Raw genomic sequence first — 15,385 nt, forward strand, 5'->3', positions numbered from 1 at the left:
TCAACCTCAAGGGAAACTGCATTAAAAGAGGCCGGAGCACATTTGACTCCATGCTACCGCTACTATGTCTGTTTATGATTATATTAATGGTTCCGTAAGTTCATCGTTTTTAACATGAGCCATTAATATTTCACGGGGAGTTAATATTAATCTGATCAGAAATTATCTTCCTTCAATAATTCAATATACACATTAATAATTCAATAAAAAGAATGTTCTGCATAGTTGAGGGGAAAAACTGGAGTGCTCGATAACTAAATGTGAGAAAATGAAACTATAAAAGTCACATTACAGAACATACTTATTAACTACAGTATTTTAACAGAAAAAAGTAAAATAGCAACATCCTATGAGCAACTTCAAATCAAATGCATAAATAAAAAGCTTGCAAGCATTGCGTAAAAACTATGGCAACCTTCTTGTTTCTGGTTTGGTTTATAATCCGGACTCGAACACACTGACTAACCAGGGACTTCAGGTTGCTGTATCCACTTGTGTACATTCAGAGATAAAGAAGACATGCAGACAGTGAAGCCTCTGCGCCATTAAAAGCCCTGCACTGTTCAAGTTCCTCCATGAGAGATTTACAAGGATTAGATGGTGAAATAAAGGCCTAATCTTTATTTGACAGAGAAGCCAATCTCTGGCTCACTGGTCAACCCCTTGCGGTAGGCCCTGCTCTCACAACTCACTTTCACTGCTATACACTTCAAGCTTATTTAAAACCACATCTAGGCTTAATATGGAGCCCCACATGAGGTTTCAATCTAATTATCATACCAAAAAAACACAACAAAAAAAACAAACAAAGACTGGCTTTTTTTTTTCTTTTTCTTTTTTAAAGAAGTACTAGAAAGACTTGTTCCCACAAATGACACCCTATATTGGGTTACTGTCCTACCTGTGTGCAAGTACATTTTGAAAGCCATTTCCTTTTGTAATTTTCCTTTTTTTGGCCTAAACTATGCCCGATTGAAAATCTAACCAATTTCCATGTGCAGTTTAATGACAGATGGAGATATTTCATGGAGATGTATAGTCGAGACTGATAAACTATTAATCACACACCGCTGGACAATGACACCAGCTAAATTTAAACACAAAGTGAGAAAGTGTCAAGTATCAGCCTCCCTTCTTCCTTAAATTATGCATTACAGGGAGCTGTTATTAAACATCGCATGGAATTAAAACTCAGAGATTCCACTTAATTACAGTGCGTGTTGGTGGTGGCTACAGATGTCACACTTTGGACTGGCAATCCTTCACTGTGTTTAACCCTGTCAGAGAGTGGCCGAGGCCTTCTCCTGCCCTTTGTCCCTCTTCCTCTCACCATCCCTCTGTGTCTGTCTGCTCAATGTCTGACCTACAGAATCACTGCCAACATGATGAGGATGGTGAGAGAGTGACGAGAGGAAGAGAGGGATGGCCTGTTACTTAGTATAAGGTGTATGTCCAAATTTCCAAAAAAAGGGTCATGTATGACATCTTTGGTTCATGACAACTTGCACACTAAATTCCAAAACTCCATATATCAATCAAACAGTGGAACCAGTAATGTGACCTTGCTGAGAGTCTGTTTGTTTATTACCATTTCTATTACTTATTTGTCTACTACTTATCCTAAACACAAAGTGTTTATTTCATGTATTCAAAAAAGCCGGCATTCCTATGGCTTTTCAAAGCAGGAAAAGACTGCTCATTTCAGTTCACTGCTTGCTCTGCTGTATCTGATGCCAAAGCGTAGGTGCTAGATTATTTAAATAGAATTAAATTCCTTAAACAAGCAGATTTTTCACTATCAAATCTGCCACATTTGTTAAGTTTCTATTTTATTTTGATCAGTGGAACAAGAAAGAATAGATGACTTTCAGCACAGTTCTGAAAAGCTAAAACTTTCTATTTTTATAGCAGAAGTTTTGCTCTGTTCTAACAGCCACAAAGTGCAGTACCTTTTGAACTGAGGTCAAATTCTGAACACCTTGCACAACCTTATGTGTTAAACAGGAAGCTGCAACTAAGTAAAAACAATCACCTGAAATTATTTCCTTAAATTAAGAAAGTTATATAAATTGCTATGTTGTCCATGTCAAAAACCTTTGCAGCTGAATCAAAAATGTGTTCTTTGGGTGGACTTTGGTTAAACAGAGGTGTCTACAAATGACCATAGATTCAGTTGTGTGGTGGAGGTTGCTTTTTCTGTAGGTCTTGTTGTTTTTTTTTCCCCCTAACACTGCAATTAAATAATGACAAACAAAACAATATCAAATGTTAAACTGAAGAAACAAAAGAGGTTGATACAGTTATCAGATGTCATTTTCCTATGACTGGCAGACAAAGGCTTTGTTTGTGAGCTTCATATCCTCCACTCAGTGTTTCTCCCTCGCTATCGCTCTCCCTCCTTTTCCTTGTATCAACTCCAGCTCCCAGTAGCAAACAGAGTTGTATGCAAATACTAAAAGCCATAATGCATTATATTGTTTGGTGTTAACATTTGAATATTTAAATGGTGCGTTTTAGATCTAGATATTTCAATTTCAATTTCCATACATGCTGAATGCAGACAGTTAGCTTTGCCCACATGGAAGGTTGAATACTTGGTGAGTGGATTTGCATCTTTTCTGCACAATATTGGTCTGACACACCATCATTTTCATCATTATGTTCTTGCTGCATACACACTTGTTAACAATGCAAGTTACCTATGTTTAATAAATGACTACTGTATGTGGCCTGTGTCAGAGTCACAGAGCTGGACGTATGAATCACCCACGTACATGCCACTTAACCAAATTGGTAAAGCTGATAAGCCAAATTTACATAGCAGTGTTGCTGGCCGTGATTACTATCAGTAAAACTTCCCCCCACGCTTTAATGGAAAGTTGGGATATAACTTAGTGTGGGTTACAGCTGCCCTCAGGAAAATAGCTCAATTACACCCATGGATATAAACACTCATGTGGCTGTCGGAGTGGTAAACAGATGTGGGGTGACAGTCTGTAGTACATGCTCAGTCAAACAGCTGTTGCTGCACCTTCATTCATTCACCTGTTCTGATGATGGATTCCTTTTTCTCTCCCCACAGCTCAACATGAAGCCACACTATTTGCTTATGGGGCAGAAGCAAAAAGCAGATTAAGCTCCTGAGAATATCATTAACATGTTCCGTGTGTAAAGCTAACGCACGCTGAACTTTTACTGCCACTGTCAAACACAACAATCTGTTTGCATGAAGTGCAAATGATGACTGGACCGAGGGACTTTAGTCCCCATCTGTCCATACAAGCCTCTCTGCCCTACTGCAGGGCATTAACAAAACCACACTGTTCCCAACTTTTTTCCAAACTGAAAAAAAGACAAAAAAAAAAAAAGAAAGAGCATTCAGAATGATGTCATATGATGTTATTTTGTCTTAGCGCACTGCGCATTTGGACTCACACAGTGTATTGAAAAGGACATCCCCTTTGGCTGTTGTCTCATTGGGAGCCTACCTGTCACACAGCTGATATGACGCTCTTTGAATGCAGTGTGTACATGTGATCAGAGCTGCAGCAAGCACCCCAGATGACAAAGTGACTAGGAGTGTCAAAGCAGCCTACAAACAGGCCTGTCCTCTTACAGACAGGAAGCTGGGAGCAGCAGAGGCGCTGCCTTGTCTCATCTGCCAGCAGCGCTCGCTGCCTCCCTGCCTCATCACAGCAACCATGTCTGATGGTGTGCACAACTCCATGCTGGACGGCTGTTTTGATTTCAGTCTGTGACACATCTGTTGCTTGTCACGTTGTGTTGAGAGTGTCTGTGAGCTGAGCGCTATGAGGGCAAATGTGCTCCTCATCCCTCTGTTCATGTTTACAAACAGGGCTCGTACTTACAAACAGGCCAGCATGGTATGCATCGTGTGGAAGGTCAGGAGGCCATGTGAGCGGCTTTGTGCACCTGTGCAGCTGGTGCCACAAGCCATCAATCCTCATAGCTTCCTGAAAATGTGTAGGCTGTAGAATGTGAGTGCTCTGTATTAAAAGATGCATTATCTGCTAATAAGCCCAGAAAGAAATCTTCACTAAAAGTCAGAAGTAATTCCAGTGTTGATTTTATGTAATATAAAAGAGAAAGGGTATGGATCTTGGTCACTTTATCATCCTTGAAGACTCTTCCATCATTGTACACTACCTACTGAAAATCAATTATTTCCCTACCACGTCTAATTGAGAAAATTTGCTGTAGCTGTAAATCAAATCTGCATCAAGGGTGCATTCTTCACACTATGCTCTTTATGGGCTTTTAAAGTACTTTGCAAGAGCATTTCACAAAGCTACCAAAATCAAGGATATTCTATGCAAGACTTCCCTGTCAGCTTAAATACATGAGCGATGACCATGGCTAATTGGATCCATCCAATCCATCCATCTATGAAGTACACATGCTATATCAGCAAAAATCAAATGACATTGTTTCACTCAGTGTAAAGGCAAGCATAGCTCTAAAGAAGCAGAAAGGTATTTATTAATGGGATGTTACAGTAGCTTAGGAGTGGTGCATTTACAATTGCTTAATTTTCATGTCCTTGTCTTTCCAATTAATATTCAAAAGTGCCACGTAATTACAAGTTTAGGATTCATTTCCATGCAGAGTGCCAGTGTGGCCATAAATTGCAGTGAAAAGACTTTTTCTTTACTCCAATTATTATTATTTTATTAGTCATTTAAAATAATATTTGTATTAAAAATGATCAAATTTGAAATAAAACAAAAGAATATTTGCAAGTTGAGAAAAGCAAAAATTGTCTACATGAGCATTTTGCATGAGTATCAAATACCAGCCTGTTATGTAAATGCAACCCCTCTTAAGAGGGTGGGGAAAAATTTGAGATGGCTCATTTACATTGTCAAATGACACAACACTCATACTTTCCATTTACTATCAAGATGTTTTGCAGACACATTAACCTGGAAACGATCAGTGAGTGTAGTTTCTCACCACTAAGTCAATGCAACAATACGGCTCTAAAGCAAACGTGAAACGGGCTGAACGGAATACAACGTGATCGAACACCGTGACTGCCATTTTGACCGGCCTCATCAGACCACAAGACACCACGTAGCAGCGCTGGCACGGCAGGGAGGCACAACGCTGCTATGGGGCTCTAATATATTCAAAGAGGGATCATTTACTTAAGGCTTGCATCCAAGGATCAGTCTGGCCTTCATTAGCCTCAATCTGACACGGATGTGAACAACATGTTGGCTTGCCACATGAACACTGCCCCTCCTCCCGCCAAACCCCAAACACTCGACTCCCCTCCCTTCTCTGAGACCTGCGCAGCAAATTCCTCTGGAAATATCACAGGTTGTTAGCATTCCAGAGAGAATTTTACATGGGTGTACATTCAGGCCTTAATTAGAAACTCTATTTGATCATTCAGCAGCTGGGCTTTATTAAAAATATGGGTTCACATCGCCTTACAGTCACCCCTGGCTCAGTGTGAAACAGCTCACAGAGGCAGAAGAGTCTATGAAAGAAGTAAATAAATATTCATTACTTGATACGTAGGGTGCCTGCATGAGAAATCTACACCCCGCAAAGCAGTATTTACACATGGTTTAGAACAACATTAAACATCCCTCACATGACATATGTGTCATCTAGTTCTGTGAAGAAGACAGATGAAACTGTGGACCAATGAGAGTTTTAATCTCCAGTAAGGGGCTAAATAATATTGTTCTATTAGCTCTGCAAAAAAATAAAAATAAAATAAAAAAATCGACATGTTTTTAATATGTAATATGTATCAGATTTATATTCAAATGCAAACCCCAATCAAAACACAGCATTAGTACCCCTTACAGACTACCACTGAAAGCCTCAACCTAAATGTCAGCACAAAACCTGAGCTACATCGACCTGAAAAAGAACCGAAGAGATGTAAACTATATCTGACCAAGGTCGACAGGGACTATAAAACAAACACCGGGTTTAAGGTGAAGTCTTCCCTGCGTGAAGGTTAGCCATGTTTTGTGTTTACACTACACTGCAGGCTTTGAAATTGTTTTGCAGTGTGGAGTCTGCCCAGAGTCATTGTTTGTTTTCGACGTGTTTATACACCACACAAGGAGTAATGACTTCTAGGATAGTCTGGGGATGCAGACATGATCCAGCACACTATCTGCAATTTTCTTTACTTTTCAGGTTCACAGTTAACTCTCCACAGTCAGCGCCAACAGGACTCGCACTGAACGGGGCAGCATCTCTGTCATACCTCTGCATCAGGAAACGAGGAAATCGGTTACTATGCAAAACCTTTCTTATCATCTTTTGGCATTCAAACTCATAACAATTTCCATATAATGCCCATCTTTGAAAGGACATTAACAAACTGTTTGTCTGAAAGTTGGTGCTGGTGCTGTCTACTGACATGCATGTGAAGTGCTTACTTTGATCTCTGGCTCCACAGGATGTCACCACTGGAGTCTCCTGGCTGGACCAGCAAGCAGCAGATACAAGGGGAGGAGAAAAGAAGAAGAAGAAAAAAGAGAAGAGGTGTAAAGGAAAGTTGTGGGGTGGGGGTGGTAGAATGGAAAAAAAGAGAAACAGTGGAAATGATTTTAAACGTGAAGGTGACAAAAACAAAAGCATATTCATTTTGCAGAATAATAACCGTGATGTCACCTCAGATGCTATTTAGTTCATGACGATAATGTGTGTGAGCGCGCATGCACCTCTGAGTTAAGTATGAGTGCAGGGACACAAAACAGGTCACTTTCAAATTAATATTCATTATGGCAGAATTAAATAGGTTTCCCATTGCCCCCCTTAAATATCCGTGGATACATATTTAGCATCTCAAACAAGAACTCCCCTGATTAAACAAATAATGACACATTCCAAAAGCTGCAACAGAGTCCAAATTAATTTGCGCGTTGCTCTAATTGCATTTAAATACTGCTCCTCCCTAACCTTAGATCAAGCATTTTTTAATTACTGGCTTCTGAAGACTGAATTCCCACAGTGTTGAGGCAAAAATAAAAATAGGTTATGTTTTACAGCACAATCTAAATGTTTTTTAAAGTATAAATAAAGCTCGACCAGAGTGAGTTCTGAGAACACTCAAGCTTTCTGAAATAGCTTGTTCATGGTATTAAACTGCCCTTTTCAAATCACCACACATTAGCACTCAACCTCTTACAGTTGAGCTCAGTCATGCAGTCCCACTGGCCCATGCCCCTTCGCCTTAACTCCTTCCCTCCGTTTGCAAACACACAGGGAAGAAACGGCAAAATGTGTTTCCTGAAAGGGAGGAGAGGTGGAAAAAGCCCATCCTGCCCTGAGAATCACTGCCGCCCCACCAGACCCGCCGCCACTGGCCTTTCTGCAGAGGCAGCAAAAGTTCCCCGAGAGGGGAGCGTCTGCCAACTCAAACAGGGCTCATTCTCCTCTCTGTGGGCCGCCAGCCGCCCATGTGGGCCTGCGCTGGGCTTCCTGAGGGCTCGCTGCAGCTGGAGGACTTTGAATAAAGGTAACAGCAATGTCACAGCTACTGTAAACTTGCTAGGCTGCTCCTGTCAGCAGGACGTTCCCAATCAAAGCAGAAACAACCCCACCTAAAACACAACGCATTGTTTTTTTTTCCACCGGCCCAAGTCCAAACTTCCCACGAATCACAAAGAGAGCACACAGGCGAGAGGGCAACCACTGTTCCCTGATCTTGCCAAACAAAATGCCAAGAGACCGGGAGTGACATTCAGCTCTGGGGTTTAAAAATACGAGCAATTTGAAAATGATTAGAGTCTTATTTTCTTGTTGAGCGCCTGACACAGGAGAGGAAACCAGAACAATCAAGCCAACTGACTTTTTTTTCTGCTGAATTTAGAAACACTAATTAGTTTTGCTCTCGTAAAGCCAACCTGAAAACGACCAATTAGAAAGTGAAAATGAGACGTGCAGAGGAAACAAGAGCTTGTCATTTGCACTGTTTAAGTCCCATATGCACAACTTTACTGTGATGACTTTCACACAAACTCGAGATGATTGGCGTGCCGCCTACTAAACTTAATGTCACATACACCCTCTAATCAAACAGCCTTTTGCTTACTTAGAAGGAAACTATTACAGATCTATATGACCACATCAAACATAGTCTAGGCAGCTTGGGTATGCAGATGTCTGAAGCACCAGGCTGGGAAGAGGATACAGCCCACCAGGGTGACCACAGCACCAGCTGCTTTCAGCTACAGACCTACCAGGGCCAAACTGTTACCCCTCACAGGTGCCTAGTTTCTATGAATTTCCTCTTTCAGCAGTACTGGAATAATTCCTCAGCATTTACAACTGTTTCATTCTAACAAGAGGGGCAGGTACCTTCCAGTACTTTTGTTTAACACGCTGTATTTCACCTGCACAGTGGTGATGGTTCATGTCTAGCCAGTCATTAGAAGTAAACTTAAAACTTGTGGAAATTATCTGCAGGAATTTCATCACTATTCCCCAAGCAAACAGTGGCGAGTGTTTCATCACTGTCGGACTGAAGACGGATGGGCTGTCAGTGCCTTCCCCTGTCCACCATCCAGCTCCTGGGCTGGGAAGTGGCTAAAAAAGGCCGGGGCAACGCTTTCCAGGCCTGCGCCTTTTACTGGGAGTAATTCTCAGATGCCAGGTCGCTGCCAACGTCCTTGCAGCCAATGGCAGAGAGGCCAGTAAGTTCACATTAACTGCAGAGTGTAACTGCACTGAACATCTGCTCATGAATGAGAGCACTGCCCACTAACTCAGCGAGTTGAAGCCCACTGATGAAAAATTCAACGTTCTCCTCGCTGGCACGCTTGTTTTGCACTATTCTCCTGAGCCTCCAGAATTATATTAAGAGAATTTCAGCACGGCCTGGTGTATCTGAGAGAACAGCTGGCGCTGAAAAGGGATCTGCTGCTCGGCGAGAGCTCAGGGACTTCACACAGGATCTGCCTTCTCCTACACCATTTGTCCTTGAAGGAAAAATATCAGTGTTAAGCACCCAGGTAATAATAAGAAAGCAGAGGCTACATTTAGCTGATTACACCACCCATGTGTGCTACAGTGGACAGAGCATAACCAATGAAGACATGGATCGATACAGACTGGAAAGGGAAGACTGAGGGGCAATTGTGACAATAAGTAGCTCTCCCAGGAGACCTATTCATGGCACCTCTCCTTTGTTTGCCTTGTTTAGCTCATTACATTGTTAACTACAAAGAATCTGCCCCCAACCCCACAATATGGAGTCAGTCTAATCAGAACCACAAGCAGTCTGTTCAGGGGGCAACTACATCAAAGACTTTGGAAAGTATGAAAGCAATCCCACGTTTCTGACCTTCACTGCTGCAATTATGTGCCTCATAAGTTTGATATTACCGGAGAGACAAAATGGACAAAACAGCAAATGTTATCATATTGTAGCATAAATACAGAAGATCAGTGAACCTCGACGTACACGGTGACATGACCTGATTAAGTCTTTCCCCTGAAGATGATGAAACAGTTTCTCCACTTAAAAATGTTAATTTTAAGGAAGTGATGACTGCTAGCAAATACTAAGAATAAAAGATTACCAAACTCAGTAATTTCACTTCTGTCTTTCTGGAAATACAGTTACCAGATTTCTATATGTCAGCACACAACACAAACTGAGTGATCGAAACATTTATCTCATTGTGGATTTAACCCAAATTTCGGATTCACAGTTTCTGACTTCCAAATGTTAACCAAGGTTAGGGTACTTACACACAATAAAACTGTCTCTCTATTTTAATAGGGGCTTCTATGTGAAGCAGGAATGAGTTCTGGTTTCTTTCCTTTTCACACAATGCACTGAATAATGTGAAAATCATGGCAATAGCCCAAAAAGGGATCTGTGAATATGATATTGCCGCTGAAAACCAAGAGGACGTCTGGAGAGAAGCTCATTTAGCTGGTGACAAATGACAGCACTTTGTCTTCCTGACAAGATCCCTCCTTCATCAAATGTCCAACTTCACATGGAAATAGGAAATCACACATTATCACACTGACAAACAATTACAACCATGTCATTAGCAGCAACCCTGGGCCTGGAACCATTAACAAAACACAATGTTGCACACCACGCTCACCATCAGAAGAAACACAGGATGTAGATGAAAATACACTGATAAATCAATCATGACACAAACAACCTGATGCTTACAGTTTGGGAGATCTAATGGTAGGAACGAGGGGTGATAACAGTCACAAGTGCTGGCTAAATAAATCAAAAAATAATCTCAGGTAATCAAAAGTTCTGTATAAAGATTTATGTCTCTGTTGATGACAGAACAGTGCTTGCCTTATATTAAAAGTCAACACTTTAAAGGAGTTTCTCTCTAAGTGACTTAATCAGATACAGAGCATTAGTATCTTTTTTAATACATCTCCCAGTGTCAGCCAGCAAATGAAAAAGCTTGCCTCTGTAAATATGACTGCTTACTTCTAACACAAACATTGTTGACACCTAATGTAATTTCAGTGGGACATCCAACTGAAAGCACACCAGGGTAATATAATGCTCTTAATGAGAATCCCTTCCAGCTTGAGACCTTGGCGAGATAGCCATAATGCATGGCTTCTCTTTTTAATAAAATAATTGTTACAGTTATTAAAGATGAATCTCATCACAGTCGAGATGACAAAATAATTCATTACCAAAACCAAGGCTTTAAATAGCTGCAAATTATGAAGCCCTACCCCACCACCACCCCCACACCACCCTTTGAAAATACACTCCCAGATAAATGGGTTCGTTATTTCATATAAATATTAGATATATGCTGCCCTTGAAAGGAGAGAAATCTTGCAACTGTCCATTAGAAAGTTTGCAGCCACACAATGCACAACGTGGCATTAAACAACATTAAATCAATAATAAAAACTTACAAATAAAGACGTTCCAAAACTATAGATCTGACCCATTTAAGTGTGGCTAAAATGACTATTTTTTGATTAACCTATGGATAATTTACTCTATTTATTTCATTGTGTTTGATAAACCCTTAAAAACGCTCAAAGCATGATGAATGACTGATATTATATTATTTTTCCCCATCGTTATCATTTATATAAATAACATTTGTGTTATGGATAAAACAATTTGATTTATTAAATAAAGACATGTCATGACTGAATATGTGTAATTTTTCCAACTTACTTGCATAATAATGCAGTATACCTTGGTAATCTGGCGCTACTATAGATATGCTACATAAAAACTTATATTCTTTCATTCTCCATTATATTTTTGTATTTTTGTTCTGTTGTGTGTACCACTGTGGATTTTTACTGATATAAACTGTAATAATTATGAACAACTGCACATCACAAATTGTCAGATCTAATGACAGTGTCTTAAAAGTTTACATTACAATACAAAAGTAGATTAACAATTCCTTTTAGTTTCTTGTTTTACATATGACCCTATGCTAACAAAACACATGGATCTGCTACTGCCTCCATGACTGCACATATTATAATTTGTCTCCTTTTGGAACCTACCGTGTTCCTCCTTATAGCACTTCCATGTGTGAAATAAATAAAAGCATTGGAACACGTTTGTACAAACTTCAACCAATCCCTCCCACCACCCACCCCTTCCTGTTCACATCTCTCTTCTACCTTTATTTATGTATTCAAAAGAGATAATTTACAGTGATGGCATGGAAACTTCCCAGCATGCCTTTTAACCTGTCGTTTTTCACTCTCTCCGCAGCAGGATGTCCAGAGGAAATGCTTTATTAAGATCCTGCCGACATGAAGAGCTGCTGTGACTTACTGGTGCATTACTGTCTAAAAGGCAAAGTTATTTAGACCAATAAAAGGCTAATATATTGTTGGAGTGGAATTACACAGAAGTTATCTCTGCCTTAATAACATCACCGCAACCCCTGATGTTGTTTAGATCAATAAAGCCCATTAAAGCACAGACCTCAAGCGCAGATAACGCTGTACTGCCACAGCAAAATACTGCTTGCTAGCATCTGAGAGAGCTGAGGTCTTTCTCTGGCACACAAAAAGCGGCCAAAATGAGAAAAAAACACTTTAAACGTAATACCATGAAAACCTTAAATCCAATGAAGTTCATTGTCTGCCTCACAGAGCCTCCTGGCCTACAGATACACAAGTAGAAAGATGCAGTGGATAGTGGATATTGGTCAGAAAAAGTGGGAAAAAAAGCTGGCACATGTCAAAGCAAAGGTGAAACTGTACTCCAACCCTCAGCTCCAGCTCTATACTGAGTTTCCTGTTAGGAAGAGGTGGGCTTTAAATACTTTTCTTATTTCAACTCCTCTAATAAACCACTCTGTTAAGTCCTACTGTAAAACACACTCTTGATCTTCAACTTTGTCCTTTTCTACTGTTTCAAACAAGTTTAAACTTTCCACTTATTTTTGGTATGTGCTTCTGGTGGATATTATTATCTTCTCTGATGAGGGCATTGTAAACATTCACTGATTCTGGGACAAGATGAATTCAATCCACTTTTGACAGGGAGTAAGAGAAAATAAAAGTGAACAACAGGAACAAAAATGCATTAGACTGTATCTGCCAGTGTTTTGAATGTGGTTTCCTTTCATGCGGAGCTCATTCTTAACAGTGTCCACCAGGTGATGCACTAAATCATGAGGGATGCTGCTGTCCATCAGCCCCTGAGGACTGATGACCACAGGGCAGCCACTCCCTTGAGGCTCCGCCCCAAAGCAGCGATGACAACACAGAAAGGAGAAGAGAACTCAGGAGCTAATGTGTTTGTGTGTGTGTATGTGCACAATCACTTTTGGAAGTGCAGACAGCATTCACGATTCACGTGCACTTGTAAATTGCAGCACACAGAGACGCCACAGGAAACCACAGGAAACAGAGTTTAGAATCTACGTCTATAAGCACGCAAAAAGACAAACAAGATTCTTTTTTTTTTTTTTTTTTTTTTTTAAGCACAGCATGTCCCCTGTAGCTCGTACAGTGTCAATAGGAAGTTTACAGACACAGAGCTACTCAGGTGGGGGAACTGCAGTCAAGACATAAACAAAGTCAAACAAAAAGAAAACAGCAAGAACTTCTTCAGTGTTTCTTGTGCGTTTTGCACCTTCTCACCTCAGTGTGCATTTAACAGAACCACTCTGGACTTTGCACTGGAGAATGATACCAAGACTCTCCCACAAATGTTTCCATCATCTTTCTTTTATATGTTTGTGTTATGCTCCACCACTCTCACTCGTCTAACACATTACTGAAAAGAATGTGCAAAGGCAATTATTACACTAACTTAACACTAGTGCAGTATTTTATAGTTAACATTTTTGCATAAAATAACATTGAAGGAGTTACAGTTACAGCTTCCCTCAGCTGGAAGGTCTTTAAGGAGCAGAACTGCATTCTTGTCCATTTTCGGAGCTACAGTTTTTAGCTACAGAGTCTTCCTTGTCATATGTTTATAAAAGCTTGTTGAATTTTAAAATGCATTTAAACTCAAAATTAGGGGCACCAGAGAGAGACCTTTAGGAGGTCTGGAAAAGTATTTATCAACATTTACTGCATCTAAATTCAAGTCCTTTAAAGGCCTTGAATTTAGGTAATGTCATGTAAATCATGGTAAAATTTATAAAGGCCCTAGAGAAAACTGTGACAGACAACATAGAAACCGGACTGAACATTTGTTAAAGTGATGACTGTGAATAGTAACTACAAAAAAAACTATCAACTATGACAATGTGATATGAGCCAATAATAAATACATTCAGACAAAAAAAGGGAGAAAAGAAAGATGAGGGGGAAAAGGACATACCAGGCAAAGTGAATTCTCTACCAGCAAGTGAAAGCATAAATAAAGTGTGGCACATCTTTTACCTTCTTCAATTATCTGCCTTTTGACATGCAAGCTGAGCACAGTGTAATTAACATCTCAGGAGATAATGGGGTCGCTACTCACTGATCAATCTCACACATATATTATCTGCCTTTTACCAATCCAGCCGTCTGTTATTCTAGGAAGGAAATATTCCACAGCAGATTTTTTTGGTGGGGGCATTTAATAAAACTCTGGTAATAGGCCTAATGACTCATCCAACTGAGCTCACCTTCCAAAACATCAATTAGGGTAAGACCTAACTCACACAGACCATTGCCTATCACTGTAAATAGCAAATCTTTTCCAATTCATGCAAGGCAACCATGTTGTCATCATCAATTACAAACAGCATCACTGAACAGAAAAGAAGGAGTAAATACATGAAGATTCTCTACGATTAAGCCAGGCAGTTGGGGATTAGTGCATTCCAGGAGACCTGCATGGAAGCCAATGAGCAGGACGAAGGGGCTCAATTATCAAAGTATGATAGCTGGTTCTAAGCTAGGAAGTGAATACGCTCAGGGTTTGTTCATGCAACCAAACTTTGCATTTTTGTTACTTGATATAATTAAATGAAAGAATTAGACATTCAATCAAACTGTTTTCTTACTGCTATTGCTAATCACTGGAAACAGTTAACTATACACTAACACTGTATCATATCGGCCCATTATTTTATGTCTTACAACTGCAGACATCCCTTTATTTCAACAAATGCTACAGAATCACTCAAACCATTTTTAAGCTCTAAACTCGGATAAACTCAAACCGATTGTCACTGACTGACAGTACTTAATCAGAAGTATTCTATACGGACTGAAATCAGAATTTCACTTTAGTTTTGCATATGTGTATTAAATATAATGCTGTAGAAAAGCATAACAAGCCACTCCTAACATTGCAGTCACAGGCAATCCTACATTGCTGTACACTAACCCACAGAACTGCATTACAAGTCACTCTTTTTGTTCAACAAGTAAATCCCTTACAGAACTACTTCAAAGATGTCTATTTTTCAATTGTGTTTTGTTAATTACAACTTATTCTTAGCATTCTAAAAATATTGTTGCAATAAGCAGCACAGTCATAAAATCAGTTTTAAACAATATAACAAATAGTTCAATAGCACTGAAAAAATAACTTTGTTGGGAATATATATTATTTACAAAATCTACTGTAATCACAACATAGATTTTTAAAAGAAAAAAAAACCAGATCGAACACTAGCTCTGCTACATTACTTATCTCCCCTCCCACCATCAATGACTGCCTGTCACGGTTATTCCTGGACTGGTGACGTACCTGCCCCCCTACACTGCTGCACAGTGGTTCTCCCTCAGGTTATTTGCCAGATGCCTTTGAACAAACCTCAAATCAGCCCAGAGATTTATGTTGCTGCGATTTCGAGTCTCCTCCTCCCCCATGTGTTGTTTCTGTCGGGCCCATAGCTAAGTTCACAGATTTGGTGAGACCTCGTCCCTTGACAGAATCAACTGGCACACAGCT

At 40.0% G+C, this 15,385-nt stretch overlaps 1 protein-coding gene across 7 annotated transcripts in view; it reads right to left on the reverse strand.

The window, feature by feature from the left end:
- The window catches only part of foxp1b (forkhead box P1b), a 149,547-nt gene that overhangs the window by 108,458 nt on the left and 25,704 nt on the right, over positions 1–15,385 (reverse strand). For all 7 annotated transcript variants that reach the window (XM_051948531.1, XM_051948529.1, XM_051948530.1 and 4 more), the window contains one exon: positions 6,429–6,472. The gene's annotated coding sequence lies outside the window, so the exon portion shown is untranslated. The remainder of the gene's footprint in view (positions 1–6,428; positions 6,473–15,385) is intronic.

Source organism: Acanthochromis polyacanthus, chromosome 5, assembly GCF_021347895.1.
Source record: "Acanthochromis polyacanthus isolate Apoly-LR-REF ecotype Palm Island chromosome 5, KAUST_Apoly_ChrSc, whole genome shotgun sequence".
NCBI lineage: Eukaryota > Metazoa > Chordata > Actinopteri > Pomacentridae > Acanthochromis > Acanthochromis polyacanthus.